This window comes from Ambystoma mexicanum, chromosome 8, assembly GCF_040938575.1.
Source record: "Ambystoma mexicanum isolate Mex_15411 chromosome 8, UKY_AmexF1_1, whole genome shotgun sequence".
NCBI classification, from domain to species: Eukaryota; Metazoa; Chordata; class Amphibia; order Caudata; family Ambystomatidae; genus Ambystoma; species Ambystoma mexicanum.
Genome location: NC_090929.1, coordinates 731,596,366 through 731,619,113, shown reverse-complemented (window position 1 = coordinate 731,619,113; position 22,748 = coordinate 731,596,366). Strand labels below are relative to the sequence as shown.

Here is a 22,748-nt window from a genome sequence, read left to right as displayed (position 1 = left end):
CGCTCGATCAGGCGAGATATATAAGACTGGTGGGCCCATTCAGGACTCCTATGTCTGGTAGGATAACTTTAATCCATCCATCCTGTTTCTGTTGCAGGGAGATGGAGAGAACAATCAACACAATAACGGCTTTCTTTCATGCCTCTTGAAGGACTCAATATTCTCTGTACTGCATTACATGTGAAAGTCGATTTATTACCCATGAACACACTACCTGTATGCTAATTATATGTAAATAGGTAGCTCCAGCCCTCATAATGTTGTCCAACATTTCCGCTATAAAACGGGATAAAATTATTTTGGAAACATACCAAATTTGAAAAGTAATTGAGAAGTTGTGCAATTACTAATCATGGAGCACAAAATAGCCTACAGCACCTGGTATTCCCAGGCGTTCTCCCATCCAGGTACTAACTAGGCCCGACACTGCTTAGCTTCCGAGATCAGACGAGATCGGGCGCATTCAGTGTGGTGTGGCCGTAGGCTCTGGTCCTAGTGAGTTTTGTACTTTTAAGCATCTAGTCGGCTAGACCTTGCAGTTTTGAAAGGCAATTGAGAAATGGCTCACTTCCTGAACTTGGAGCACAAAAAAGCCTACAGCACCTGGTATTCCCAGGCGGTCTCCCATCCAGGTACTAACTAGGCCCGACACTGCTTAGCTTCCGAGATCAGACGAGATCGGGCGCATTCAGTGTGGTGTGGCCGTAGGCTCTGAGCCTAGTGAGTTTTGTACTTTTAAGCATCTAGTCGGCTAGACCTTGCAGTTTTGAAAGGCAATTGAGAAATGGCTCACTTCCTGAACTTGGAGCACAAAAAAGCCTACAGCACCTGGTATTCCCAGGCGGTCTCCCATCCAGGTACTAACTAGGCCCGACACTGAGCTTCCGAGATCAGACGAGATCGGGCGCATTCAGTCTGGTGTGGCCGTAGGCTCTAGTAATGCTAAGAATATTACTCTTATGCATTTGCATTTAGTAAGCTAAGCCATGCAGCCACTTGCAACATGATACCACGCTCATCGCTCGATCAGCGCTCGATCAGGCGAGATATATAAGACTGGTGGGCCCATTCAGGACTCCTATGTCTGGTAGGATAACTTTAATCCATCCATCCTGTTTCTGTTGCAGGGAGGTGGAGAGAACAATCAACACAATAACGGCTTTCTTTCATGCCTCTTGAAGGACTCAATATTCTCTGTACTGCATTACATGTGAAAGTCGATTTATTACCCATGAACACACTACCTGTATGCTAATTATATGTAAATAGGTAGCTCCAGCCCTCATAATGTTGTCCAACATTTCCGCTATAAAACGGGATAAAATTATTTTGGAAACATACCAAATTTGAAAAGTAACTGAGAAGTTGCGCAATTACTAATCATGGAGCACAAAATAGCCTACAGCACCTGGTATTCCCAGGCGGTCTCCCATCCAGGTACTAACTAGGCCCGACACTGCTTAGCTTCCGAGATCAGACGAGATCGGGCGCATTCAGTGTGGTGTGGCCGTAGGCTCTGGGCCTAGTGAGTTTTGTACTTTTAAGCATCTAGTCGGCTAGACCTTGCAGTTTTGAAAGGCAATTGAGAAATGGCTCACTTCCTGAACTTGGAGCACAAAAAAGCCTACAGCACCTGGTATTCCCAGGCAGTCTCCCATCCAGGTACTAACTAGGCCCGACACTGCTTAGCTTCCGAGATCAGACGAGATCAGGCGCATTCAGTGTGGTGTGGCCGTAGGCTCTAGAAATGCTAAGAATATTACTCTTATGCATTTGCATTTAGTAAGCTAAGCCATGCAGCCACTTGCAACATGATACCACGCTCATCGCTCGATCAGGCTCGATCAGGCGAGATATATAAGACTGGTGGGCCCATTCAGGACTCCTATGTCTGGTAGGATAACTTTAATCCATCCATCCTGTTTCTGTTGCAGGGAGATGGAGAGAACAATCAACACAATAACGGCTTTCTTTCATGCCTCTTGAAGGACTCAATATTCTCTGTACTGCATTACATGTGAAAGTCGATTTATTACCCATGAACACACTACCTGTATGCTAATTATATGTAAATAGGTAGCTCCAGCCCTCATAATGTTGTCCAACATTTCCGCTATAAAACGGGATAAAATTATTTTGGAAACATACCAAATTTGAAAAGTAATTGAGAAGTTGTGCAATTACTAATCATGGAGCACAAAATAGCCTACAGCACCTGGTATTCCCAGGCGGTCTCCCATCCAGGTACTAACTAGGCCCGACACTGCTTAGCTTCCGAGATCAGACGAGATTGGGCGCATTCAGTGTGGTGTGGCCGTAGGCTCTGGTCCTAGTGAGTTTTGTACTTTTAAGCATCTAGTCGGCTAGACCTTGCAGTTTTGAAAGGCAATTGAGAAATGGCTCACTTCCTGAACTTGGAGCACAAAAAAGCCTACAGCACCTGGTATTCCCAGGCGGTCTCCCATCCAGGTACTAACTAGGCCCGACACTGCTTAGCTTCCGAGATCAGACGAGATCGGGCGCATTCAGTGTGGTGTGGCCGTAGGCTCTGGGCCTAGTGAGTTTTGTACTTTTAAGCATCTAGTCGGCTAGACCTTGCAGTTTTGAAAGGCAATTGAGAAATGGCTCACTTCCTGAACTTGGAGCACAAAAAAGCCTACAGCACCTGGTATTCCCAGGCGGTCTCCCATCCAGGTACTAACTAGGCCCGACACTGAGCTTCCGAGATCAGACGAGATCGGGCGCATTCAGTCTGGTGTGGCCGTAGGCTCTAGTAATGCTAAGAATATTACTCTTATGCATTTGCATTTAGTAAGCTAAGCCATGCAGCCACTTGCAACATGATACCACGCTCATCGCTCGATCAGCGCTCGATCAGGCGAGATATATAAGACTGGTGGGCCCATTCAGGACTCCTATGTCTGGTAGGATAACTTTAATCCATCCATCCTGTTTCTGTTGCAGGGAGGTGGAGAGAACAATCAACACAATAACGGCTTTCTTTCATGCCTCTTGAAGGACTCAATATTCTCTGTACTGCATTACATGTGAAAGTCGATTTATTACCCATGAACACACTACCTGTATGCTAATTATATGTAAATAGGTAGCTCCAGCCCTCATAATGTTGTCCAACATTTCCGCTATAAAACGGGATAAAATTATTTTGGAAACATACCAAATTTGAAAAGTAACTGAGAAGTTGCGCAATTACTAATCATGGAGCACAAAATAGCCTACAGCACCTGGTATTCCCAGGCGGTCTCCCATCCAGGTACTAACTAGGCCCGACACTGCTTAGCTTCCGAGATCAGACGAGATCGGGCGCATTCAGTGTGGTGTGGCCGTAGGCTCTGGGCCTAGTGAGTTTTGTACTTTTAAGCATCTAGTCGGCTAGACCTTGCAGTTTTGAAAGGCAATTGAGAAATGGCTCACTTCCTGAACTTGGAGCACAAAAAAGCCTACAGCACCTGGTATTCCCAGGCAGTCTCCCATCCAGGTACTAACTAGGCCCGACACTGCTTAGCTTCCGAGATCAGACGAGATCAGGCGCATTCAGTGTGGTGTGGCCGTAGGCTCTAGAAATGCTAAGAATATTACTCTTATGCATTTGCATTTAGTAAGCTAAGCCATGCAGCCACTTGCAACATGATACCACGCTCATCGCTCGATCAGGCTCGATCAGGCGAGATATATAAGACTGGTGGGCCCATTCAGGACTCCTATGTCTGGTAGGATAACTTTAATCCATCCATCCTGTTTCTGTTGCAGGGAGATGGAGAGAACAATCAACACAATAACGGCTTTCTTTCATGCCTCTTGAAGGACTCAATATTCTCTGTACTGCATTACATGTGAAAGTCGATTTATTACCCATGAACACACTACCTGTATGCTAATTATATGTAAATAGGTAGCTCCAGCCCTCATAATGTTGTCCAACATTTCCGCTATAAAACGGGATAAAATTATTTTGGAAACATACCAAATTTGAAAAGTAATTGAGAAGTTGTGCAATTACTAATCATGGAGCACAAAATAGCCTACAGCACCTGGTATTCCCAGGCGGTCTCCCATCCAGGTACTAACTAGGCCCGACACTGCTTAGCTTCCGAGATCAGACGAGATCGGGCGCATTCAGTGTGGTGTGGCCGTAGGCTCTGGTCCTAGTGAGTTTTGTACTTTTAAGCATCTAGTCGGCTAGACCTTGCAGTTTTGAAAGGCAATTGAGAAATGGCTCACTTCCTGAACTTGGAGCACAAAAAAGCCTACAGCACCTGGTATTCCCAGGCGGTCTCCCATCCAGGTACTAACTAGGCCCGACACTGCTTAGCTTCCGAGATCAGACGAGATGGGGCGCATTCAGTGTGGTGTGGCCGTAGGCTCTGGGCCTAGTGAGTTTTGTACTTTTAAGCATCTAGTCGGCTAGACCTTGCAGTTTTGAAAGGCAATTGAGAAATGGCTCACTTCCTGAACTTGGAGCACAAAAAAGCCTACAGCACCTGGTATTCCCAGGCGGTCTCCCATCCAGGTACTAACTAGGCCCGACACTGAGCTTCCGAGATCAGACGAGATCGGGCGCATTCAGTCTGGTGTGGCCGTAGGCTCTAGTAATGCTAAGAATATTACTCTTATGCATTTGCATTTAGTAAGCTAAGCCATGCAGCCACTTGCAACATGATACCACGCTCATCGCTCGATCAGCGCTCGATCAGGCGAGATATATAAGACTGGTGGGCCCATTCAGGACTCCTATGTCTGGTAGGATAACTTTAATCCATCCATCCTGTTTCTGTTGCAGGGAGGTGGAGAGAACAATCAACACAATAACGGCTTTCTTTCATGCCTCTTGAAGGACTCAATATTCTCTGTACTGCATTACATGTGAAAGTCGATTTATTACCCATGAACACACTACCTGTATGCTAATTATATGTAAATAGGTAGCTCCAGCCCTCATAATGTTGTCCAACATTTCCGCTATAAAACGGGATAAAATTATTTTGGAAACATACCAAATTTGAAAAGTAATTGAGAAGTTGCGCAATTACTAATCATGGAGCACAAAATAGCCTACAGCACCTGGTATTCCCAGGCGGTCTCCCATCCAGGTACTAACTAGGCCCGACACTGCTTAGCTTCCGAGATCAGACGAGATCGGGCGCGATGGGGCGCATTCAGTGTGGTGTGGCCGTAGGCTCTGGGCCTAGTGAGTTTTGTACTTTTAAGCATCTAGTCGGCTAGACCTTGCAGTTTTGAAAGGCAATTGAGAAATGGCTCACTTCCTGAACTTGGAGCACAAAAAAGCCTACAGCACCTGGTATTCCCAGGCAGTCTCCCATCCAGGTACTAACTAGGCCCGACACTGCTTAGCTTCCGAGATCAGACGAGATCAGGCGCATTCAGTGTGGTGTGGCCGTAGGCTCTAGAAATGCTAAGAATATTACTCTTATGCATTTGCATTTAGTAAGCTAAGCCATGCAGCCACTTGCAACATGATACCACGCTCATCGCTCGATCAGGCTCGATCAGGCGAGATATATAAGACTGGTGGGCCCATTCAGGACTCCTATGTCTGGTAGGATAACTTTAATCCATCCATCCTGTTTCTGTTGCAGGGAGGTGGAGAGAACAATCAACACAATAACGGCTTTCTTTCATGCCTCTTGAAGGACTCAATATTCTCTGTACTGCATTACATGTGAAAGTCGATTTATTACCCATGAACACACTACCTGTATGCTAATTATATGTAAATAGGTAGCTCCAGCCCTCATAATGTTGTCCAACATTTCCGCTATAAAACGGGATAAAATTATTTTGGAAACATACCAAATTTGAAAAGTAATTGAGAAGTTGTGCAATTACTAATCATGGAGCACAAAATAGCCTACAGCACCTGGTATTCCCAGGCGGTCTCCCATCCAGGTACTAACTAGGCCCGACACTGCTTAGCTTCCGAGATCAGACGAGATCGGGCGCATTCAGTGTGGTGTGGCCGTAGGCTCAGGGCCTAGTGAGTTTTGTACTTTTAAGCATCTAGTCGGCTAGACCTTGCAGTTTTGAAAGGCAATTGAGAAATGGCTCACTTCCTGAACTTGGAGCACAAAAAAGCCTACAGCACCTGGTATTCCCAGGCGGTCTCCCATCCAGGTACTAACTAGGCCCGACACTGCTTAGCTTCCAAGATCAGACGAGATCGGGCGCATTCAGTGTGGTGTGGCCGTAGGCTCTGGTCCCAGTGAGTTTTGTACTTTTAAGCATCTAGTCGGCTAGACCTTGCAGTTTTGAAAGGCAATTGAGAAATGGCTCACTTCCTGAACTTGGAGCACAAAAAAGCCTACAGCACCTGGTATTCCCAGGCGGTCTCCCATCCAGGTACTAACTAGGCCTGACACTGCTTAGCTTCCGAGATCAGACGAGATCGGGCGCATTCAGTGTGGTGTGGCCGTAGGCTCTGGGCCTAGTGAGTTTTGTACTTTTAAGCATCTAGTCGGCTAGACCTTGCAGTTTTGAAAGGCAATTGAGAAATGGCTCACTTCCTGAACTTGGAGCACAAAAAAGCCTACAGCACCTGGTATTCCCAGGCGGTCTCCCATCCAGGTACTAACTAGGCCCGACACTGCTTAGCTTCCGAGATCAGACGAGATCGGGCGCATTCAGTGTGGTGTGGCCGTAGGCTCGAGTAATGCTAAGAATATTACTCTTATGCATTTGCATTTAGTAAGCTAAGCCATGCAGCCACTTGCAACATGATACCACGCTCATCGCTCGATCAGCGCTTGATCAGGCGAGATATATAAGACTGGTGGGCCCATTCAGGACTCCTATGTCTGGTAGGATAACTTTAATCCATCCATCCTGTTTCTGTTGCAGGGAGGTGGAGAGAACAATCAACACAATAACGGCTTTCTTTCATGCCTCTTGAAGGACTCAATATTCTCTGTACTGCATTACATGTGAAAGTCGATTTATTACCCATGAACACACTACCTGTATGCTAATTATATGTAAATAGGTAGCTCCAGCCCTCATAATGTTGTCCAACATTTCCGCTATAAAACGGGATAAAATTATTTTGGAAACATACCAAATTTGAAAAGTAATTGAGAAGTTGCGCAATTACTAATCATGGAGCACAAAATAGCCTACAGCACCTGGTATTCCCAGGCGGTCTCCCATACAGGTACTAACTAGGCCCGACACTGCTTAGCTTCCGAGATCAGACGAGATCGGGCGCATTCAGTGTGGTGTGGCCGTAGGCTCTGGGCCTAGTGAGTTTTGTACTTTTAAGCATCTAGTCGGCTAGACCTTGCAGTTTTGAAAGGCAATTGAGAAATGGCTCACTTCCTGAACTTGGAGCACAAAAAAGCCTACAGCACCTGGTATTCCCAGGCAGTCTCCCATCCAGGTACTAACTAGGCCCGACACTGCTTAGCTTCCAAGATCAGACGAGATCGGGCGCATTCAGTGTGGTGTGGCCGTAGGCTCTAGAAATGCTAAGAATATTACTCTTATGCATCTGCATTTAGTAAGCTAAGCCATGCAGCCACTTGCAACATGATACCACGCTCATCGCTCGATCAGGCTCGATCAGGCGAGATCAGGCGAGATATATAAGACTGGTGGGCCCATTCAGGACTCCTATGTCTGGTAGGATAACTTTAATCCATCCATCCTGTTTCTGTTGCAGGGAGGTGGAGAGAACAATCAACACAATAACGGCTTTCTTTCATGCCTCTTGAAGGACTCAATATTCTCTGTACTGCATTACATGTGAAAGTCGATTTATTACCCATGAACACACTACCTGTATGCTAATTATATGTAAATAGGTAGCTCCAGCCCTCATAATGTTGTCCAACATTTCCGCTATAAAACGGGATAAAATTATTTTGGAAACATACCAAATTTGAAAAGTAATTGAGAAGTTGTGCAATTACTAATCATGGAGCACAAAATAGCCTACAGCACCTGGTATTCCCAGGCGGTCTCCCATCCAGGTACTAACTAGGCCCGACACTGCTTAGCTTCCGAGATCAGACGAGATCGGGCGCATTCAGTGTGGTGTGGCCGTAGGCTCTGGGCCTAGTGAGTTTTGTACTTTTAAGCATCTAGTCGGCTAGACCTTGCAGTTTTGAAAGGTAATTGAGAAATGGCTCACTTCCTGAACTTGGAGCACAAAAAAGCCTACAGCACCTGGTATTCCCAGGCGGTCTCCCATCCAGGTACTAACTAGGCCCGACACTGCTTAGCTTCTGAGATCAGACGAGATCGGGCGCATTCAGTGTGGTGTGGCCGTAGGCTCTGGTCCTAGTGAGTTTTGTACTTTTAAGCATCTAGTCGGCTAGACCTTGCAGTTTTGAAAGGCAATTGAGAAATGGCTCACTTCCTGAACTTGGAGCACAAAAAAGCCTACAGCACCTGGTATTCCCAGGCGGTCTCCCATCCAGGTACTAACTAGGCCCGACACTGCTTAGCTTCCGAGATCAGACGAGATCGGGCGCATTCAGTGTGGTGTGGCCGTAGGCTCTGGGCCTAGTGAGTTTTGTACTTTTAAGCATCTAGTCGGCTAGACCTTGCAGTTTTGAAAGGCAATTGAGAAATGGCTCACTTCCTGAACTTGGAGCACAAAAAAGCCTACAGCACCTGGTATTCCCAGGCGGTCTCCCATCCAGGTACTAACTAGGCCCGACACTGCTTAGCTTCCGAGATCAGACGAGATCGGGCGCATTCAGTGTGGTGTGGCCGTAGGCTCTAGAAATGCTAAGAATATTACTCTTATGCATTTGCATTTAGTAAGCTAAGCCATGCAGCCACTTGCAACATGATACCACGCTCATCGCTCGATCAGGCGAGATATATAAGACTGGTGGGCCCATTCAGGACTCCTATGTCTGGTAGGATAACTTTAATCCATCCATCCTGTTTCTGTTGCAGGGAGGTGGAGAGAACAATCAACACAATAACGGCTTTCTTTCATGCCTCTTGAAGGACTCAATATTCTCTGTACTGCATTACATGTGAAAGTCGATTTATTACCCATGAACACACTACCTGTATGCTAATTATATGTAAATAGGTAGCTCCAGCCCTCATAATGTTGTCCAACATTTCCGCTATAAAACGGGATAAAATTATTTTGGAAACATACCAAATTTGAAAAGTAATTGAGAAGTTGTGCAATTACTAATCATGGAGCACAAAATAGCCTACAGCACCTGGTATTCCCAGGCGGTCTCCCATCCAGGTACTAACTAGGCCCGACACTGCTTAGCTTCCGAGATCAGACGAGATCGGGCGCATTCAGTGTGGTGTGGCCGTAGGCTCTGGTCCTAGTGAGTTTTGTACTTTTAAGCATCTAGTCGGCTAGACCTTGCAGTTTTGAAAGGCAATTGAGAAATGGCTCACTTCCTGAACTTGGAGCACAAAAAAGCCTACAGCACCTGGTATTCCCAGGCGGTCTCCCATCCAGGTACTAACTAGGCCCGACACTGCTTAGCTTCCGAGATCAGGCGCATTCAGTGTGGTGTGGCCGTAGGCTCTGGGCCTAGTGAGTTTTGTACTTTTAAGCATCTAGTCGGCTAGACCTTGCAGTTTTGAAAGGCAATTGAGAAATGGCTCACTTCCTGAACTTGGAGCACAAAAAAGCCTACAGCACCTGGTATTCCCAGGCGGTCTCCCATCCAGGTACTAACTAGGCCCGACACTGCTTAGCTTCCGAGATCAGACGAGATCGGGCGCATTCAGTCTGGTGTGGCCGTAGGCTCTAGTAATGCTAAGAATATTACTCTTATGCATTTGCATTTAGTAAGCTAAGCCATGCAGCCACTTGCAACATGATACCACGCTCATCGCTCGATCAGCGCTCGATCAGGCGAGATATATAAGACTGGTGGGCCCATTCAGGACTCCTATGTCTGGTAGGATAACTTTAATCCATCCATCCTGTTTCTGTTGCAGGGAGGTGGAGAGAACAATCAACACAATAACGGCTTTCTTTCATGCCTCTTGAAGGACTCAATATTCTCTGTACTGCATTACATGTGAAAGTCGATTTATTACCCATGAACACACTACCTGTATGCTAATTATATGTAAATAGGTAGCTCCAGCCCTCATAATGTTGTCCAACATTTCCGCTATAAAACGGGATAAAATTATTTTGGAAACATACCAAATTTGAAAAGTAATTGAGAAGTTGTGCAATTACTAATCATGGAGCACAAAATAGCCTACAGCACCTGGTATTCCCAGGCGGTCTCCCATCCAGGTACTAACTAGGCCCGACACTGCTTAGCTTCCGAGATCAGACGAGATCGGGCGCATTCAGTGTGGTGTGGCCGTAGGCTCTGGGCCTAGTGAGTTTTGTACTTTTAAGCATCTAGTCGGCTAGACCTTGCAGTTTTGAAAGGCAATTGAGAAATGGCTCACTTCCTGAACTTGGAGCACAAAAAAGCCTACAGCACCTGGTATTCCCAGGCGGTCTCCCATCCAGGTACTAACTAGGCCCGACACTGCTTAGCTTCCGAGATCAGACGAGATCGGGCGCATTCAGTGTGGTGTGGCCGTAGGCTCTGGTCCTAGTGAGTTTTGTACTTTTAAGCATCTAGTCGGCTAGACCTTGCAGTTTTGAAAGGCAATTGAGAAATGGCTCACTTCCTGAACTTGGAGCACAAAAAAGCCTACAGCACCTGGTATTCCCAGGCCGTCTCCCATCCAGGTACTAACTAGGCCCGACACTGCTTAGCTTCCGAGATCAGACGAGATCGGGCGCATTCAGTGTGGTGTGGCCGTAGGCTCTGGTCCTAGTGAGTTTTGTACTTTTAAGCATCTAGTCGGCTAGACCTTGCAGTTTTGAAAGGCAATTGAGAAATGGCTCACTTCCTGAACTTGGAGCACAAAAAAGCCTACAGCACCTGGTATTCCCAGGCGGTCTCCCATCCAGGTACTAACTAGGCCCGACACTGCTTAGCTTCCGAGATCAGACGAGATCGGGCGCATTCAGTGTGGTGTGGCCGTAGGCTCTGGTCCTAGTGAGTTTTGTACTTTTAAGCATCTAGTCGGCTAGACCTTGCAGTTTTGAAAGGCAATTGAGAAATGGCTCACTTCCTGAACTTGGAGCACAAAAAAGCCTACAGCACCTGGTATTCCCAGGCGGTCTCCCATCCAGGTACTAACTAGGCCCGACACTGCTTAGCTTCCGAGATCAGACGAGATCGGGCGCATTCAGTGTGGTGTGGCCGTAGGCTCTGGGCCTAGTGAGTTTTGTACTTTTAAGCATCTAGTCGGCTAAACCTTGCAGTTTTGAAAGGCAATTGAGAAATGGCTCACTTCCTGAACTTGGAGCACAAAAAAGCCTACAGCACCTGGTATTCCCAGGCGGTCTCCCATCCAGGTACTAACTAGGCCCGACACTGCTTAGCTTCCGAGATCAGACGAGATCGGGCGCATTCAGTGTGGTGTGGCCGTAGGCTCGAGTAATGCTAAGAATATTACTCTAATGCATTTGCATTTAGTAAGCTAAGCCATGCAGCCACTTGCAACATGATACCACGCTCATCGCTCGATCAGCGCTTGATCAGGCGAGATATATAAGACTGGTGGGCCCATTCAGGACTCCTATGTCTGGTAGGATAACTTTAATCCATCCATCCTGTTTCTGTTGCAGGGAGGTGGAGAGAACAATCAACACAATAACGGCTTTCTTTCATGCCTCTTGAAGGACTCAATATTCTCTGTACTGCATTACATGTGAAAGTCGATTTATTACCCATGAACACACTACCTGTATGCTAATTATATGTAAATAGGTAGCTCCAGCCCTCATAATGTTGTCCAACATTTCCGCTATAAAACGGGATAAAATTATTTTGGAAACATACCAAATTTGAAAAGTAATTGAGAAGTTGCGCAATTACTAATCATGGAGCACAAAATAGCCTACAGCACCTGGTATTCCCAGGCGGTCTCCCATCCAGGTACTAACTAGGCCCGACACTGCTTAGCTTCCGAGATCAGACGAGATCAGGCGCATTCAGTGTGGTGTGGCCGTAGGCTCTGGGCCTAGTGAGTTTTGTACTTTTAAGCATCTAGTCGGCTAGACCTTGCAGTTTTGAAAGGCAATTGAGAAATGGCTCACTTCCTGAACTTGGAGCACAAAAAAGCCTACAGCACCTGGTATTCCCAGGCAGTCTCCCATCCAGGTACTAACTAGGCCCGACACTGCTTAGCTTCTGAGATCAGACGAGATCGGGCGCATTCAGTGTGGTGTGGCCGTAGGCTCTGGTCCTAGTGAGTTTTGTACTTTTAAGCATCTAGTCGGCTAGACCTTGCAGTTTTGAAAGGCAATTGAGAAATGGCTCACTTCCTGAACTTGGAGCACAAAAAAGCCTACAGCACCTGGTATTCCCAGGCGGTCTCCCATCCAGGTACTAACTAGGCCCGATACTGCTTAGCTTCCGAGATCAGACGAGATCGGGCGCATTCAGTGGGGTGTGGCCGTAGGCTCTGGGCCTAGTGAGTTTTGTACTTTTAAGCATCTAGTCGGCTAGACCTTGCAGTTTTGAAAGGCAATTGAGAAATGGCTCACTTCCTGAACTTGGAGCACAAAAAAGCCTACAGCACCTGGTATTCCCAGGCGGTCTCCCATCCAGGTACTAACTAGGCCCGACACTGCTTAGCTTCCGAGATCAGACGAGATCGGGCGCATTCAGTGTGGTGTGGCCGTAGGCTCTAGAAATGCTAAGAATATTACTCTTATGCATTTGCATTTAGTAAGCTAAGCCGTGCAGCCACTTGCAACATGATACCACGCTCATCGCTCGATCAGCGCTTGATCAGGCGAGATATATAAGACTGGTGGGCCCATTCAGGACTCCTATGTCTGGTAGGATAACTTTAATCCATCCATCCTGTTTCTGTTGCAGGGAGGTGGAGAGAACAATCAACACAATAACGGCTTTCTTTCATGCCTCTTGAAGGACTCAATATTCTCTGTACTGCATTACATGTGAAAGTCGATTTATTACCCATGAACACACTACCTGTATGCTAATTATATGTAAATAGGTAGCTCCAGCCCTCATAATGTTGTCCAACATTTCCGCTATAAAACGGGATAAAATTATTTTGGAAACATACCAAATTTGAAAAGTAATTGAGAAGTTGCGCAATTACTAATCATGGAGCACAAAATAGCCTACAGCACCTGGTATTCCCAGGCGGTCTCCCATCCAGGTACTAACTAGGCCCGACACTGCTTAGCTTCCGAGATCAGACGAGATCGGGCGCATTCAGTGTGGTGTGGCCGTAGGCTCTGGTCCTAGTGAGTTTTGTACTTTTAAGCATCTAGTCGGCTAGACCTTGCAGTTTTGAAAGGCAATTGAGAAATGGCTCACTTCCTGAACTTGGAGCACAAAAAAGCCTACAGCACCTGGTATTCCCAGGCAGTCTCCCATCCAGGTACTAACTAGGCCCGACACTGCTTAGCTTCCGAGATCAGACGAGATCGGGCGCATTCAGTGTGGTGTGGCCATAGGCTCTAGAAATGCTAAGAATATTACTCTTATGCATTTGCATTTAGTAAGCTAAGCCAGGCAGCCACTTGCAACATGATACCACGCTCATCGCTCGATCAGCGCTCGATCAGGCGAGATATATAAGACTGGTGGGCCCATTCAGGACTCCTATGTCTGGTAGGATAACTTTAATCCATCCATCCTGTTTCTGTTGCAGGGAGGTGGAGAGAACAATCAACACAATAACGGCTTTCTTTCATGCCTCTTGAAGGACTCAATATTCTCTGTACTGCATTACATGTGAAAGTCGATTTATTACCCATGAACACACTACCTGTATGCTAATTATATGTAAATAGGTAGCTCCAGCCCTCATAATGTTGTCCAACATTTCCGCTATAAAACGGGATAAAATTATTTTGGAAACATACCAAATTTGAAAAGTAATTGAGAAGTTGTGCAATTACTAATCATGGAGCACAAAATAGCCTACAGCACCTGGTATTCCCAGGCGGTCTCCCATCCAGGTACTAACTAGGCCCGACACTGCTTAGCTTCCAAGATCAGACGAGATCGGGCGCATTCAGTGTGGTGTGGCCGTAGGCTCAGGGCCTAGTGAGTTTTGTACTTTTAAGCATCTAGTCGGCTAGACCTTGCAGTTTTGAAAGGCAATTGAGAAATGGCTCACTTCCTGAACTTGGAGCACAAAAAAGCCTACAGCACCTGGTATTCCCAGGCGGTCTCCCATCCAGGTACTAACTAGGCCCGACACTGCTTAGCTTCCGAGATCAGACGAGATCGGGCGCATTCAGTGTGGTGTGGCCGTAGGCTCTGGTCCTAGTGAGGTTTGTACTTTTAAGCATCTAGTCGGCTAGACCTTGCAGTTTTGAAAGGCAATTGAGAAATGGCTCACTTCCTGAACTTGGAGCACAAAAAAGCCTACAGCACCTGGTATTCCCAGGCGGTCTCCCATCCAGGTACTAACTAGGCCCGACACTGCTTAGCTTCCGAGATCAGACGCATTCAGTGTGGTGTGGCCGTAGGCTCTGGGCCTAGTGAGTTTTGTACTTTTAAGCATCTAGTCGGCTAGACCTTGCAGTTTTGAAAGGCAATTGAGAAATGGCTCACTTCCTGAACTTGGAGCACAAAAAAGCCTACAGCACCTGGTATTCCCAGGCGGTCTCCCATCCAGGTACTAACTAGGCCCGACACTGCTTAGCTTCCGAGATCAGACGAGATCGGGCGCATTCAGTGTGGTGTGGCCGTAGGCTCGAGTAATGCTAAGAATATTACTCTTATGCATTTGCATTTAGTAAGCTAAGCCATGCAGCCACTTGCAACATGATACCACGCTCATCGGTCGATCAGCGCTCGATCAGGCGAGATATATAAGACTGGTGGGCCCATTCAGGACTCCTATGTCTGGTAGGATAACTTTAATCCATCCATCCTGTTTCTGTTGCAGGGAGGTGGAGAGAACAATCAACACAATAACGCCTTTCTTTCATGCCTCTTGAAGGACTCAATATTCTCTGTACTGCATTACATGTGAAAGTCGATTTATTACCCATGAACGCACTACCTGTATGCTAATTATATGTAAATAGGTAGCTCCAGCCCTCATAATGTTGTCCAACATTTCCGCTATAAAACGGGATAAAATTATTTTGGAAACATACCAAATTTGAAAAGTAATTGAGAAGTTGTGCAATTACTAATCATGGAGCACAAAATAGCCTACAGCACCTGGTATTCCCAGGCGGTCTCCCATCCAGGTACTAACTAGGCCCGACACTGCTTAGCTTCCGAGATCAGACAAGATCGGGCGCATTCAGTGTGGTGTGGCCATAGGCTCTGGGCGTAGTGAGTTTTGTACTTTTAAGCATCTAGTCGGCTAGACCTTGCAGTTTTGAAAGGCAATTGAGAAATGGCTCACTTCCTGAACTTGGAGCACAAAAAAGCCTACAGCACCTGGTATTCCCAGGCAGTCTCCCATCCAGGTACTAACTAGGCCCGACACTGCTTAGCTTCTGAGATCAGACGAGATCGGGCGCATTCAGTGTGGTGTGGCCGTAGGCTCTGGTCCTAGTGAGTTTTGTACTTTTAAGCATCTAGTCGGCTAGACCTTGCAGTTTTGAAAGGCAATTGAGAAATGGCTCACTTCCTGAACTTGGAGCACAAAAAAGCCTACAGCACCTGGTATTCCCAGGCGGTCTCCCATCCAGGTACTAACTAGGCCCGACACTGCTTAGCTTCCGAGATCAGACGAGATCGGGCGCATTCAGTGTGGTGTGGCCGTAGGCTCTGGGCCTAGTGAGTTTTGTACTTTTAAGCATCTAGTCGGCTAGACCTTGCAGTTTTGAAAGGCAATTGAGAAATGGCTCACTTCCTGAACTTGGAGCACAAAAAAGCCTACAGCACCTGGTATTCCCAGGCGGTCTCCCATCCAGGTACTAACTAGGCCCGACACTGCTTAGCTTCCGAGATCAGACGAGATCGGGCGCATTCAGTGTGGTGTGGCCGTAGGCTCTAGAAATGCTAAGAATATTACTCTTATGCATTTGCATTTAGTAAGCTAAGCCATGCAGCCACTTGCAACATGATACCACGCTCATCGCTCGATCAGCGCTTGATCAGGCGAGATATATAAGACTGGTGGGCCCATTCAGGACTCCTATGTCTGGTAGGATAACTTTAATCCATCCATCCTGTTTCTGTTGCAGGGAGGTGGAGAGAACAATCAACACAATAACGGCTTTCTTTCATGCCTCTTGAAGGACTCAATATTCTCTGTACTGCATTACATGTGAAAGTCGATTTATTACCCATGAACACACTACCTGTATGCTAATTATATGTAAATAGGTAGCTCCAGCCCTCATAATGTTGTCCAACATTTCCGCTATAAAACGGGATAAAATTATTTTGGAAACATACCAAATTTGAAAAGTAATTGAGAAGTTGCGCAATTACTAATCATGGAGCACAAAATAGCCTACAGCACCTGGTATTCCCAGGCGGTCTCCCATCCAGGTACTAACTAGGCCCGACACTGCTTAGCTTCCGAGATCAGACGAGATCGGGCGCATTCAGTGTGGTGTGGCCGTAGGCTCTGGGCCTAGTGAGTTTTATACTTTTAAGCATCTAGTCGGCTAGACCTTGCAGTTTTGAAAGGCAATTGAGAAATGGCTCACTTCCTGAACTTGGAGCACAAAAAAGCCTACAGCACCTGGTATTCCCAGGCAGTCTCCCATCCAGGTACTAACTAGGCCCGACACTGCTTAGCTTCCGAGATCAGACGAGATCGGGCGCATTCAGTGTGGTGTGGCCGTAGGCTCTAGAAATGCTAAGAATATTACTCTTATGCATTTGCATTTAGTAAGCTAAGCCATGCAGCCACTTGCAACATGATACCACGCTCATCGCTCGATCAGCGCTTGATCAGGCGAGATATATAAGACTGGTGGGCCCATTCAGGACTCCTATGTCTGGTAGGATAACTTTAATCCATCCATCCTGTTTCTGTTGCAGGGAGGTGGAGAGAACAATCAACACAATAACGGCTTTCTTTCATGCCTCTTGAAGGACTCAATATTCTCTGTACTGCATTACATGTGAAAGTCGATTTATTACCCATGAACACACTACCTGTATGCTAATTATATGTAAATAGGTAGCTCCAGCCCTCATAATGTTGTCCAACATTTCCGCTATAAAACGGGATAAAATTATTTTGGAAACATACCAAATTTGAAAAGTAATTGAGAAGTTGCGCAATTACTAATCATGGAGCACAAAATAGCCTACAGCACCTGGTATTCCCAGGCGGTCTCCCATCCAGGTACTAACTAGGCCCGACACTGCTTAGCTTCCGAGATCAGACGAGATCGGGCGCATTCAGTGTGGTGTGGCCGTAGGCTCTGGGCCTAGTGAGTTTTATACTTTTAAGCATCTAGTCGGCTAGACCTTGCAGTTTTGAAAGGCAATTGAGAAATGGCTCACTTCCTGAACTTGGAGCACAAAAAAGCCTACAGCACCTGGTATTCCCAGGCAGTCTCCCATCCAGGTACTAACTAGGCCCGACACTGCTTAGCTTCCGAGATCAGACGAGATCGGGCGCATTCAGTGTGGTGTGGCCGTAGGCTCTAGAAATGCTAAGAATATTACTCTTATGCATTTGCATTTAGTAAGCTAAGCCATGCAGCCACTTGCAACATGATACCACGCTCATCGGTCGATCAGCGCTCGATCAGGCGAGATATATAAGACTGGTGGGCCCATTCAGGACTCCTATGTCTGGTAGGATAACTTTAATCCATCCATCCTGTTTCTGTTGCAGGGAGGTGGAGAGAACAATCAACACAATAACGCCTTTCTTTCATGCCTCTTGAAGGACTCAATATTCTCTGTACTGCATTACATGTGAAAGTCGATTTATTACCCATGAACACACTACCTGTATGCTAATTATATGTAAATAGGTAGCTCCAGCCCTCATAATGTTGTCCAACATTTCCGCTATAAAACGGGATAAAATTATTTTGGAAACATACCAAATTTGAAAAGTAATTGAGAAGTTGTGCAATTACTAATCATGGAGCACAAAATAGCCTACAGCACCTGGTATTCCCAGGCGGTCTCCCATCCAGGTACTAACTAGGCCCGACACTGCTTAGCTTCCGAGATCAGACAAGATCGGGCGCATTCAGTGTGGTGTGGCCGTAGGCTCTGGGCCTAGTGAGTTTTGTACTTTTAAGCATCTAGTCGGCTAGACCTTGCAGTTTTGAAAGGCAATTGAGAAATGGCTCACTTCCTGAACTTGGAGCACAAAAAAGCCTACAGCACCTGGTATTCCCAGGCAGTCTCCCATCCAGGTACTAACTAGGCCCGACACTGCTTAGCTTCTGAGATCAGACGAGATCGGGCGCATTCAGTGTGGTGTGGCCGTAGGCTCTGGTCCTAGTGAGTTTTGTACTTTTAAGCATCTAGTCGGCTAGACCTTGCAGTTTTGAAAGGCAATTGAGAAATGGCTCACTTCCTGAACTTGGAGCACAAAAAAGCCTACAGCACCTGGTATTCCCAGGCGGTCTCCCATCCAGGTACTAACTAGGCCCGACACTGCTTAGCTTCCGAGATCAGACGAGATCGGGCGCATTCAGTGTGGTGTGGCCGTAGGCTCTGGGCCTAGTGAGTTTTGTACTTTTAAGCATCTAGTCGGCTAGACCTTGCAGTTTTGAAAGGCAATTGAGAAATGGCTCACTTCCTGAACTTGGAGCACAAAAAAGCCTACAGCACCTGGTATTCCCAGGCGGTCTCCCATCCAGGTACTAACTAGGCCCGACACTGCTTAGCTTCCGAGATCAGACGAGATCGGGCGCATTCAGTGTGGTGTGGCCGTAGGCTCTAGAAATGCTAAGAATATTACTCTTATGCATTTGCATTTAGTAAGCTAAGCCATGCAGCCACTTGCAACATGATACCACGCTCATCGCTCGATCAGCGCTTGATCAGGCGAGATATATAAGACTGGTGGGCCCATTCAGGACTCCTATGTCTGGTAGGATAACTTTAATCCATCCATCCTGTTTCTGTTGCAGGGAGGTGGAGAGAACAATCAACACAATAACGGCTTTCTTTCATGCCTCTTGAAGGACTCAATATTCTCTGTACTGCATTACATGTGAAAGTCGATTTATTACCCATGAACACACTACCTGTATGCTAATTATATGTAAATAGGTAGCTCCAGCCCTCATAATGTTGTCCAACATTTCCGCTATAAAACGGGATAAAATTATTTTGGAAACATACCAAATTTGAAAAGTAATTGAGAAGTTGCGCAATTACTAATCATGGAGCACAAAATAGCCTACAGCACCTGGTATTCCCAGGCGGTCTCCCATCCAGGTACTAACTAGGCCCGACACTGCTTAGCTTCCGAGATCAGACGAGATCGGGCGCATTCAGTGTGGTGTGGCCGTAGGCTCTGGGCCTAGTGAGTTTTATACTTTTAAGCATCTAGTCGGCTAGACCTTGCAGTTTTGAAAGGCAATTGAGAAATGGCTCACTTCCTGAACTTGGAGCACAAAAAAGCCTACAGCACCTGGTATTCCCAGGCAGTCTCCCATCCAGGTACTAACTAGGCCCGACACTGCTTAGCTTCCGAGATCAGACGAGATCGGGCGCATTCAGTGTGGTGTGGCCGTAGGCTCTAGAAATGCTAAGAATATTACTCTTATGCATTTGCATTTAGTAAGCTAAGCCATGCAGCCACTTGCAACATGATACCACGCTCATCGCTCGATCAGCGCTTGATCAGGCGAGATATATAAGACTGGTGGGCCCATTCAGGACTCCTATGTCTGGTAGGATAACTTTAATCCATCCATCCTGTTTCTGTTGCAGGGAGGTGGAGAGAACAATCAACACAATAACGGCTTTCTTTCATGCCTCTTGAAGGACTCAATATTCTCTGTACTGCATTACATGTGAAAGTCGATTTATTACCCATGAACACACTACCTGTATGCTAATTATATGTAAATAGGTAGCTCCAGCCCTCATAATGTTGTCCAACATTTCCGCTATAAAACGGGATAAAATTATTTTGGAAACATACCAAATTTGAAAAGTAATTGAGAAGTTGCGCAATTACTAATCATGGAGCACAAAATAGCCTACAGCACCTGGTATTCCCAGGCGGTCTCCCATCCAGGTACTAACTAGGCCCGACACTGCTTAGCTTCCGAGATCAGACGAGATCGGGCGCATTCAGTGTGGTGTGGCCGTAGGCTCTGGGCCTAGTGAGTTTTATACTTTTAAGCATCTAGTCGGCTAGACCTTGCAGTTTTGAAAGGCAATTGAGAAATGGCTCACTTCCTGAACTTGGAGCACAAAAAAGCCTACAGCACCTGGTATTCCCAGGCAGTCTCCCATCCAGGTACTAACTAGGCCCGACACTGCTTAGCTTCCGAGATCAGACGAGATCGGGCGCATTCAGTGTGGTGTGGCCGTAGGCTCTAGAAATGCTAAGAATATTACTCTTATGCATTTGCATTTAGTAAGCTAAGCCATGCAGCCACTTGCAACATGATACCACGCTCATCGGTCGATCAGCGCTCGATCAGGCGAGATATATAAGACTGGTGGGCCCATTCAGGACTCCTATGTCTGGTAGGATAACTTTAATCCATCCATCCTGTTTCTGTTGCAGGGAGGTGGAGAGAACAATCAACACAATAACGCCTTTCTTTCATGCCTCTTGAAGGACTCAATATTCTCTGTACTGCATTACATGTGAAAGTCGATTTATTACCCATGAACACACTACCTGTATGCTAATTATATGTAAATAGGTAGCTCCAGCCCTCATAATGTTGTCCAACATTTCCGCTATAAAACGGGATAAAATTATTTTGGAAACATACCAAATTTGAAAAGTAATTGAGAAGTTGTGCAATTACTAATCATGGAGCACAAAATAGCCTACAGCACCTGGTATTCCCAGGCGGTCTCCCATCCAGGTACTAACTAGGCCCGACACTGCTTAGCTTCCGAGATCAGACAAGATCGGGCGCATTCAGTGTGGTGTGGCCGTAGGCTCTGGGCCTAGTGAGTTTTGTACTTTTAAGCATCTAGTCGGCTAGACCTTGCAGTTTTGAAAGGCAATTGAGAAATGGCTCACTTCCTGAACTTGGAGCACAAAAAAGCCTACAGCACCTGGTATTCCCAGGCAGTCTCCCATCCAGGTACTAACTAGGCCCGACACTGCTTAGCTTCTGAGATCAGACGAGATCGGGCGCATTCAGTGTGGTGTGGCCGTAGGCTCTGGTCCTAGTGAGTTTTGTACTTTTAAGCATCTAGTCGGCTAGACCTTGCAGTTTTGAAAGGCAATTGAGAAATGGCTCACTTCCTGAACTTGGAGCACAAAAAAGCCTACAGCACCTGGTATTCCCAGGCGGTCTCCCATCCAGGTACTAACTAGGCCCGACACTGCTTAGCTTCCGAGATCAGACGAGATCGGGCGCATTCAGTGTGGTGTGGCCGTAGGCTCTGGGCCTAGTGAGTTTTGTACTTTTAAGCATCTAGTCGGCTAGACCTTGCAGTTTTGAAAGGCAATTGAGAAATGGCTCACTTCCTGAACTTGGAGCACAAAAAAGCCTACAGCACCTGGTATTCCCAGGCGGTCTCCCATCCAGGTACTAACTAGGCCCGACACTGCTTAGCTTCCGAGATCAGACGAGATCGGGCGCATTCAGTGTGGTGTGGCCGTAGGCTCTAGAAATGCTAAGAATATTACTCTTATGCATTTGCATTTAGTAAGCTAAGCCATGCAGCCACTTGCAACATGATACCACGCTCATCGCTCGATCAGCGCTTGATCAGGCGAGATATATAAGACTGGTGGGCCCATTCAGGACTCCTATGTCTGGTAGGATAACTTTAATCCATCCATCCTGTTTCTGTTGCAGGGAGGTGGAGAGAACAATCAACACAATAACGGCTTTCTTTCATGCCTCTTGAAGGACTCAATATTCTCTGTACTGCATTACATGTGAAAGTCGATTTATTACCCATGAACACACTACCTGTATGCTAATTATATGTAAATAGGTAGCTCCAGCCCTCATAATGTTGTCCAACATTTCCGCTATAAAACGGGATAAAATTATTTTGGAAACATACCAAATTTGAAAAGTAATTGAGAAGTTGCGCAATTACTAATCATGGAGCACAAAATAGCCTACAGCACCTGGTATTCCCAGGCGGTCTCCCATCCAGGTACTAACTAGGCCCGACACTGCTTAGCTTCCGAGATCAGACGAGATCAGGCGCATTCAGTGTGGTGTGGCCGTAGGCTCTGGGCCTAGTGAGTTTTATACTTTTAAGCATCTAGTCGGCTAGACCTTGCAGTTTTGAAAGGCAATTGAGAAATGGCTCACTTCCTGAACTTGGAGCACAAAAAAGCCTACAGCACCTGGTATTCCCAGGCAGTCTCCCATCCAGGTACTAACTAGGCCCGACACTGCTTAGCTTCCGAGATCAGACGAGATCGGGCGCATTCAGTGTGGTGTGGCCGTAGGCTCTAGAAATGCTAAGAATATTACTCTTATGCATTTGCATTTAGTAAGCTAAGCCATGCAGCCACTTGCAACATGATACCACGCTCATCGCTCGATCAGCGCTTGATCAGGCGAGATATATAAGACTGGTGGGCCCATTCAGGAC

The 22,748-nt window shown here is 46.5% G+C and overlaps 60 non-coding genes and 6 pseudogenes across 60 annotated transcripts; all 66 read right to left on the bottom strand.

The window, feature by feature from the left end:
* Positions 1 to 366: 366 nt before the first annotated feature.
* LOC138479726 (5S ribosomal RNA) lies at positions 367 to 485 on the bottom strand. Its single transcript, XR_011273475.1, has one exon. It is a non-coding gene; the product is annotated as a 5S ribosomal RNA (ribosomal RNA).
* A 106-nt stretch (positions 486 to 591) lies between these two features.
* LOC138476391 (5S ribosomal RNA) lies at positions 592 to 710 on the bottom strand. The gene has a single exon (XR_011270446.1). It is a non-coding gene; the product is annotated as a 5S ribosomal RNA (ribosomal RNA).
* A 106-nt stretch (positions 711 to 816) lies between these two features.
* LOC138474071 (5S ribosomal RNA) lies at positions 817 to 932 on the bottom strand (annotated as a pseudogene).
* Positions 933 to 1,396: 464 nt separating this feature from the next.
* LOC138476389 (5S ribosomal RNA) lies at positions 1,397 to 1,515 on the bottom strand. The gene has a single exon (XR_011270445.1). It is a non-coding gene; the product is annotated as a 5S ribosomal RNA (ribosomal RNA).
* A 106-nt stretch (positions 1,516 to 1,621) lies between these two features.
* LOC138479560 (5S ribosomal RNA) lies at positions 1,622 to 1,740 on the bottom strand. The gene has a single exon (XR_011273324.1). It is a non-coding gene; the product is annotated as a 5S ribosomal RNA (ribosomal RNA).
* Positions 1,741 to 2,203: 463 nt separating this feature from the next.
* LOC138479308 (5S ribosomal RNA) lies at positions 2,204 to 2,322 on the bottom strand. The gene has a single exon (XR_011273095.1). It is a non-coding gene; the product is annotated as a 5S ribosomal RNA (ribosomal RNA).
* A 106-nt stretch (positions 2,323 to 2,428) lies between these two features.
* LOC138476388 (5S ribosomal RNA) lies at positions 2,429 to 2,547 on the bottom strand. The gene has a single exon (XR_011270444.1). It is a non-coding gene; the product is annotated as a 5S ribosomal RNA (ribosomal RNA).
* A 106-nt stretch (positions 2,548 to 2,653) lies between these two features.
* On the bottom strand, positions 2,654 to 2,769 carry LOC138474070 (5S ribosomal RNA; annotated as a pseudogene).
* A 464-nt stretch (positions 2,770 to 3,233) lies between these two features.
* On the bottom strand, positions 3,234 to 3,352 carry LOC138476387 (5S ribosomal RNA). Its single transcript, XR_011270443.1, has one exon. It is a non-coding gene; the product is annotated as a 5S ribosomal RNA (ribosomal RNA).
* A 106-nt stretch (positions 3,353 to 3,458) lies between these two features.
* On the bottom strand, positions 3,459 to 3,577 carry LOC138479559 (5S ribosomal RNA). Its single transcript, XR_011273323.1, has one exon. It is a non-coding gene; the product is annotated as a 5S ribosomal RNA (ribosomal RNA).
* Positions 3,578 to 4,040: 463 nt separating this feature from the next.
* LOC138476386 (5S ribosomal RNA) lies at positions 4,041 to 4,159 on the bottom strand. Its single transcript, XR_011270442.1, has one exon. It is a non-coding gene; the product is annotated as a 5S ribosomal RNA (ribosomal RNA).
* A 106-nt stretch (positions 4,160 to 4,265) lies between these two features.
* On the bottom strand, positions 4,266 to 4,384 carry LOC138479913 (5S ribosomal RNA). The gene has a single exon (XR_011273644.1). It is a non-coding gene; the product is annotated as a 5S ribosomal RNA (ribosomal RNA).
* A 106-nt stretch (positions 4,385 to 4,490) lies between these two features.
* LOC138474069 (5S ribosomal RNA) lies at positions 4,491 to 4,606 on the bottom strand (annotated as a pseudogene).
* A 464-nt stretch (positions 4,607 to 5,070) lies between these two features.
* On the bottom strand, positions 5,071 to 5,199 carry LOC138480283 (5S ribosomal RNA; annotated as a pseudogene).
* Positions 5,200 to 5,305: 106 nt separating this feature from the next.
* On the bottom strand, positions 5,306 to 5,424 carry LOC138479558 (5S ribosomal RNA). Its single transcript, XR_011273322.1, has one exon. It is a non-coding gene; the product is annotated as a 5S ribosomal RNA (ribosomal RNA).
* Positions 5,425 to 5,887: 463 nt separating this feature from the next.
* LOC138476385 (5S ribosomal RNA) lies at positions 5,888 to 6,006 on the bottom strand. The gene has a single exon (XR_011270441.1). It is a non-coding gene; the product is annotated as a 5S ribosomal RNA (ribosomal RNA).
* A 106-nt stretch (positions 6,007 to 6,112) lies between these two features.
* LOC138478657 (5S ribosomal RNA) lies at positions 6,113 to 6,231 on the bottom strand. The gene has a single exon (XR_011272504.1). It is a non-coding gene; the product is annotated as a 5S ribosomal RNA (ribosomal RNA).
* Positions 6,232 to 6,337: 106 nt separating this feature from the next.
* On the bottom strand, positions 6,338 to 6,456 carry LOC138478905 (5S ribosomal RNA). Its single transcript, XR_011272728.1, has one exon. It is a non-coding gene; the product is annotated as a 5S ribosomal RNA (ribosomal RNA).
* Positions 6,457 to 6,562: 106 nt separating this feature from the next.
* On the bottom strand, positions 6,563 to 6,681 carry LOC138476384 (5S ribosomal RNA). Its single transcript, XR_011270440.1, has one exon. It is a non-coding gene; the product is annotated as a 5S ribosomal RNA (ribosomal RNA).
* Positions 6,682 to 7,145: 464 nt separating this feature from the next.
* On the bottom strand, positions 7,146 to 7,264 carry LOC138478173 (5S ribosomal RNA). The gene has a single exon (XR_011272065.1). It is a non-coding gene; the product is annotated as a 5S ribosomal RNA (ribosomal RNA).
* Positions 7,265 to 7,370: 106 nt separating this feature from the next.
* On the bottom strand, positions 7,371 to 7,489 carry LOC138479796 (5S ribosomal RNA). The gene has a single exon (XR_011273537.1). It is a non-coding gene; the product is annotated as a 5S ribosomal RNA (ribosomal RNA).
* A 473-nt stretch (positions 7,490 to 7,962) lies between these two features.
* On the bottom strand, positions 7,963 to 8,081 carry LOC138476383 (5S ribosomal RNA). Its single transcript, XR_011270439.1, has one exon. It is a non-coding gene; the product is annotated as a 5S ribosomal RNA (ribosomal RNA).
* A 106-nt stretch (positions 8,082 to 8,187) lies between these two features.
* On the bottom strand, positions 8,188 to 8,306 carry LOC138478993 (5S ribosomal RNA). The gene has a single exon (XR_011272808.1). It is a non-coding gene; the product is annotated as a 5S ribosomal RNA (ribosomal RNA).
* A 106-nt stretch (positions 8,307 to 8,412) lies between these two features.
* LOC138476382 (5S ribosomal RNA) lies at positions 8,413 to 8,531 on the bottom strand. The gene has a single exon (XR_011270438.1). It is a non-coding gene; the product is annotated as a 5S ribosomal RNA (ribosomal RNA).
* A 106-nt stretch (positions 8,532 to 8,637) lies between these two features.
* LOC138476381 (5S ribosomal RNA) lies at positions 8,638 to 8,756 on the bottom strand. Its single transcript, XR_011270437.1, has one exon. It is a non-coding gene; the product is annotated as a 5S ribosomal RNA (ribosomal RNA).
* Positions 8,757 to 9,209: 453 nt separating this feature from the next.
* On the bottom strand, positions 9,210 to 9,328 carry LOC138476378 (5S ribosomal RNA). The gene has a single exon (XR_011270435.1). It is a non-coding gene; the product is annotated as a 5S ribosomal RNA (ribosomal RNA).
* A 106-nt stretch (positions 9,329 to 9,434) lies between these two features.
* On the bottom strand, positions 9,435 to 9,543 carry LOC138474301 (5S ribosomal RNA; annotated as a pseudogene).
* A 106-nt stretch (positions 9,544 to 9,649) lies between these two features.
* Positions 9,650 to 9,768, bottom strand: LOC138479201 (5S ribosomal RNA). Its single transcript, XR_011272997.1, has one exon. It is a non-coding gene; the product is annotated as a 5S ribosomal RNA (ribosomal RNA).
* A 464-nt stretch (positions 9,769 to 10,232) lies between these two features.
* LOC138476377 (5S ribosomal RNA) lies at positions 10,233 to 10,351 on the bottom strand. The gene has a single exon (XR_011270434.1). It is a non-coding gene; the product is annotated as a 5S ribosomal RNA (ribosomal RNA).
* A 106-nt stretch (positions 10,352 to 10,457) lies between these two features.
* Positions 10,458 to 10,576, bottom strand: LOC138476376 (5S ribosomal RNA). Its single transcript, XR_011270433.1, has one exon. It is a non-coding gene; the product is annotated as a 5S ribosomal RNA (ribosomal RNA).
* Positions 10,577 to 10,682: 106 nt separating this feature from the next.
* On the bottom strand, positions 10,683 to 10,801 carry LOC138479709 (5S ribosomal RNA). The gene has a single exon (XR_011273459.1). It is a non-coding gene; the product is annotated as a 5S ribosomal RNA (ribosomal RNA).
* A 106-nt stretch (positions 10,802 to 10,907) lies between these two features.
* LOC138476375 (5S ribosomal RNA) lies at positions 10,908 to 11,026 on the bottom strand. The gene has a single exon (XR_011270432.1). It is a non-coding gene; the product is annotated as a 5S ribosomal RNA (ribosomal RNA).
* A 106-nt stretch (positions 11,027 to 11,132) lies between these two features.
* LOC138476374 (5S ribosomal RNA) lies at positions 11,133 to 11,251 on the bottom strand. The gene has a single exon (XR_011270431.1). It is a non-coding gene; the product is annotated as a 5S ribosomal RNA (ribosomal RNA).
* Positions 11,252 to 11,357: 106 nt separating this feature from the next.
* LOC138476373 (5S ribosomal RNA) lies at positions 11,358 to 11,476 on the bottom strand. Its single transcript, XR_011270430.1, has one exon. It is a non-coding gene; the product is annotated as a 5S ribosomal RNA (ribosomal RNA).
* Positions 11,477 to 11,940: 464 nt separating this feature from the next.
* Positions 11,941 to 12,059, bottom strand: LOC138478099 (5S ribosomal RNA). The gene has a single exon (XR_011271997.1). It is a non-coding gene; the product is annotated as a 5S ribosomal RNA (ribosomal RNA).
* Positions 12,060 to 12,165: 106 nt separating this feature from the next.
* Positions 12,166 to 12,284, bottom strand: LOC138480044 (5S ribosomal RNA). The gene has a single exon (XR_011273763.1). It is a non-coding gene; the product is annotated as a 5S ribosomal RNA (ribosomal RNA).
* Positions 12,285 to 12,390: 106 nt separating this feature from the next.
* On the bottom strand, positions 12,391 to 12,509 carry LOC138479636 (5S ribosomal RNA). The gene has a single exon (XR_011273393.1). It is a non-coding gene; the product is annotated as a 5S ribosomal RNA (ribosomal RNA).
* A 106-nt stretch (positions 12,510 to 12,615) lies between these two features.
* LOC138476372 (5S ribosomal RNA) lies at positions 12,616 to 12,734 on the bottom strand. Its single transcript, XR_011270429.1, has one exon. It is a non-coding gene; the product is annotated as a 5S ribosomal RNA (ribosomal RNA).
* A 464-nt stretch (positions 12,735 to 13,198) lies between these two features.
* LOC138476371 (5S ribosomal RNA) lies at positions 13,199 to 13,317 on the bottom strand. Its single transcript, XR_011270428.1, has one exon. It is a non-coding gene; the product is annotated as a 5S ribosomal RNA (ribosomal RNA).
* Positions 13,318 to 13,423: 106 nt separating this feature from the next.
* LOC138479106 (5S ribosomal RNA) lies at positions 13,424 to 13,542 on the bottom strand. The gene has a single exon (XR_011272911.1). It is a non-coding gene; the product is annotated as a 5S ribosomal RNA (ribosomal RNA).
* Positions 13,543 to 14,006: 464 nt separating this feature from the next.
* LOC138478655 (5S ribosomal RNA) lies at positions 14,007 to 14,125 on the bottom strand. The gene has a single exon (XR_011272502.1). It is a non-coding gene; the product is annotated as a 5S ribosomal RNA (ribosomal RNA).
* A 106-nt stretch (positions 14,126 to 14,231) lies between these two features.
* On the bottom strand, positions 14,232 to 14,350 carry LOC138476370 (5S ribosomal RNA). The gene has a single exon (XR_011270427.1). It is a non-coding gene; the product is annotated as a 5S ribosomal RNA (ribosomal RNA).
* A 106-nt stretch (positions 14,351 to 14,456) lies between these two features.
* Positions 14,457 to 14,565, bottom strand: LOC138474566 (5S ribosomal RNA; annotated as a pseudogene).
* Positions 14,566 to 14,671: 106 nt separating this feature from the next.
* LOC138476369 (5S ribosomal RNA) lies at positions 14,672 to 14,790 on the bottom strand. The gene has a single exon (XR_011270426.1). It is a non-coding gene; the product is annotated as a 5S ribosomal RNA (ribosomal RNA).
* Positions 14,791 to 15,254: 464 nt separating this feature from the next.
* Positions 15,255 to 15,373, bottom strand: LOC138479533 (5S ribosomal RNA). The gene has a single exon (XR_011273299.1). It is a non-coding gene; the product is annotated as a 5S ribosomal RNA (ribosomal RNA).
* Positions 15,374 to 15,479: 106 nt separating this feature from the next.
* On the bottom strand, positions 15,480 to 15,598 carry LOC138480043 (5S ribosomal RNA). Its single transcript, XR_011273762.1, has one exon. It is a non-coding gene; the product is annotated as a 5S ribosomal RNA (ribosomal RNA).
* Positions 15,599 to 15,704: 106 nt separating this feature from the next.
* LOC138476366 (5S ribosomal RNA) lies at positions 15,705 to 15,823 on the bottom strand. Its single transcript, XR_011270424.1, has one exon. It is a non-coding gene; the product is annotated as a 5S ribosomal RNA (ribosomal RNA).
* A 106-nt stretch (positions 15,824 to 15,929) lies between these two features.
* Positions 15,930 to 16,048, bottom strand: LOC138476365 (5S ribosomal RNA). The gene has a single exon (XR_011270423.1). It is a non-coding gene; the product is annotated as a 5S ribosomal RNA (ribosomal RNA).
* A 464-nt stretch (positions 16,049 to 16,512) lies between these two features.
* LOC138476364 (5S ribosomal RNA) lies at positions 16,513 to 16,631 on the bottom strand. Its single transcript, XR_011270422.1, has one exon. It is a non-coding gene; the product is annotated as a 5S ribosomal RNA (ribosomal RNA).
* Positions 16,632 to 16,737: 106 nt separating this feature from the next.
* LOC138478467 (5S ribosomal RNA) lies at positions 16,738 to 16,856 on the bottom strand. The gene has a single exon (XR_011272332.1). It is a non-coding gene; the product is annotated as a 5S ribosomal RNA (ribosomal RNA).
* Positions 16,857 to 17,320: 464 nt separating this feature from the next.
* Positions 17,321 to 17,439, bottom strand: LOC138476363 (5S ribosomal RNA). The gene has a single exon (XR_011270421.1). It is a non-coding gene; the product is annotated as a 5S ribosomal RNA (ribosomal RNA).
* A 106-nt stretch (positions 17,440 to 17,545) lies between these two features.
* On the bottom strand, positions 17,546 to 17,664 carry LOC138478466 (5S ribosomal RNA). The gene has a single exon (XR_011272331.1). It is a non-coding gene; the product is annotated as a 5S ribosomal RNA (ribosomal RNA).
* A 464-nt stretch (positions 17,665 to 18,128) lies between these two features.
* On the bottom strand, positions 18,129 to 18,247 carry LOC138478838 (5S ribosomal RNA). The gene has a single exon (XR_011272667.1). It is a non-coding gene; the product is annotated as a 5S ribosomal RNA (ribosomal RNA).
* Positions 18,248 to 18,353: 106 nt separating this feature from the next.
* Positions 18,354 to 18,472, bottom strand: LOC138480042 (5S ribosomal RNA). The gene has a single exon (XR_011273761.1). It is a non-coding gene; the product is annotated as a 5S ribosomal RNA (ribosomal RNA).
* A 106-nt stretch (positions 18,473 to 18,578) lies between these two features.
* On the bottom strand, positions 18,579 to 18,697 carry LOC138476362 (5S ribosomal RNA). The gene has a single exon (XR_011270420.1). It is a non-coding gene; the product is annotated as a 5S ribosomal RNA (ribosomal RNA).
* Positions 18,698 to 18,803: 106 nt separating this feature from the next.
* LOC138476361 (5S ribosomal RNA) lies at positions 18,804 to 18,922 on the bottom strand. The gene has a single exon (XR_011270419.1). It is a non-coding gene; the product is annotated as a 5S ribosomal RNA (ribosomal RNA).
* Positions 18,923 to 19,386: 464 nt separating this feature from the next.
* On the bottom strand, positions 19,387 to 19,505 carry LOC138476360 (5S ribosomal RNA). Its single transcript, XR_011270418.1, has one exon. It is a non-coding gene; the product is annotated as a 5S ribosomal RNA (ribosomal RNA).
* Positions 19,506 to 19,611: 106 nt separating this feature from the next.
* On the bottom strand, positions 19,612 to 19,730 carry LOC138478465 (5S ribosomal RNA). Its single transcript, XR_011272330.1, has one exon. It is a non-coding gene; the product is annotated as a 5S ribosomal RNA (ribosomal RNA).
* Positions 19,731 to 20,194: 464 nt separating this feature from the next.
* Positions 20,195 to 20,313, bottom strand: LOC138476359 (5S ribosomal RNA). Its single transcript, XR_011270417.1, has one exon. It is a non-coding gene; the product is annotated as a 5S ribosomal RNA (ribosomal RNA).
* A 106-nt stretch (positions 20,314 to 20,419) lies between these two features.
* Positions 20,420 to 20,538, bottom strand: LOC138478464 (5S ribosomal RNA). The gene has a single exon (XR_011272329.1). It is a non-coding gene; the product is annotated as a 5S ribosomal RNA (ribosomal RNA).
* Positions 20,539 to 21,002: 464 nt separating this feature from the next.
* LOC138478836 (5S ribosomal RNA) lies at positions 21,003 to 21,121 on the bottom strand. The gene has a single exon (XR_011272666.1). It is a non-coding gene; the product is annotated as a 5S ribosomal RNA (ribosomal RNA).
* A 106-nt stretch (positions 21,122 to 21,227) lies between these two features.
* On the bottom strand, positions 21,228 to 21,346 carry LOC138480041 (5S ribosomal RNA). Its single transcript, XR_011273760.1, has one exon. It is a non-coding gene; the product is annotated as a 5S ribosomal RNA (ribosomal RNA).
* A 106-nt stretch (positions 21,347 to 21,452) lies between these two features.
* On the bottom strand, positions 21,453 to 21,571 carry LOC138476358 (5S ribosomal RNA). Its single transcript, XR_011270416.1, has one exon. It is a non-coding gene; the product is annotated as a 5S ribosomal RNA (ribosomal RNA).
* Positions 21,572 to 21,677: 106 nt separating this feature from the next.
* Positions 21,678 to 21,796, bottom strand: LOC138476356 (5S ribosomal RNA). Its single transcript, XR_011270415.1, has one exon. It is a non-coding gene; the product is annotated as a 5S ribosomal RNA (ribosomal RNA).
* Positions 21,797 to 22,260: 464 nt separating this feature from the next.
* Positions 22,261 to 22,379, bottom strand: LOC138478097 (5S ribosomal RNA). Its single transcript, XR_011271996.1, has one exon. It is a non-coding gene; the product is annotated as a 5S ribosomal RNA (ribosomal RNA).
* Positions 22,380 to 22,485: 106 nt separating this feature from the next.
* On the bottom strand, positions 22,486 to 22,604 carry LOC138478463 (5S ribosomal RNA). Its single transcript, XR_011272328.1, has one exon. It is a non-coding gene; the product is annotated as a 5S ribosomal RNA (ribosomal RNA).
* Between the last annotated feature and the right edge of the window lie 144 nt (positions 22,605 to 22,748).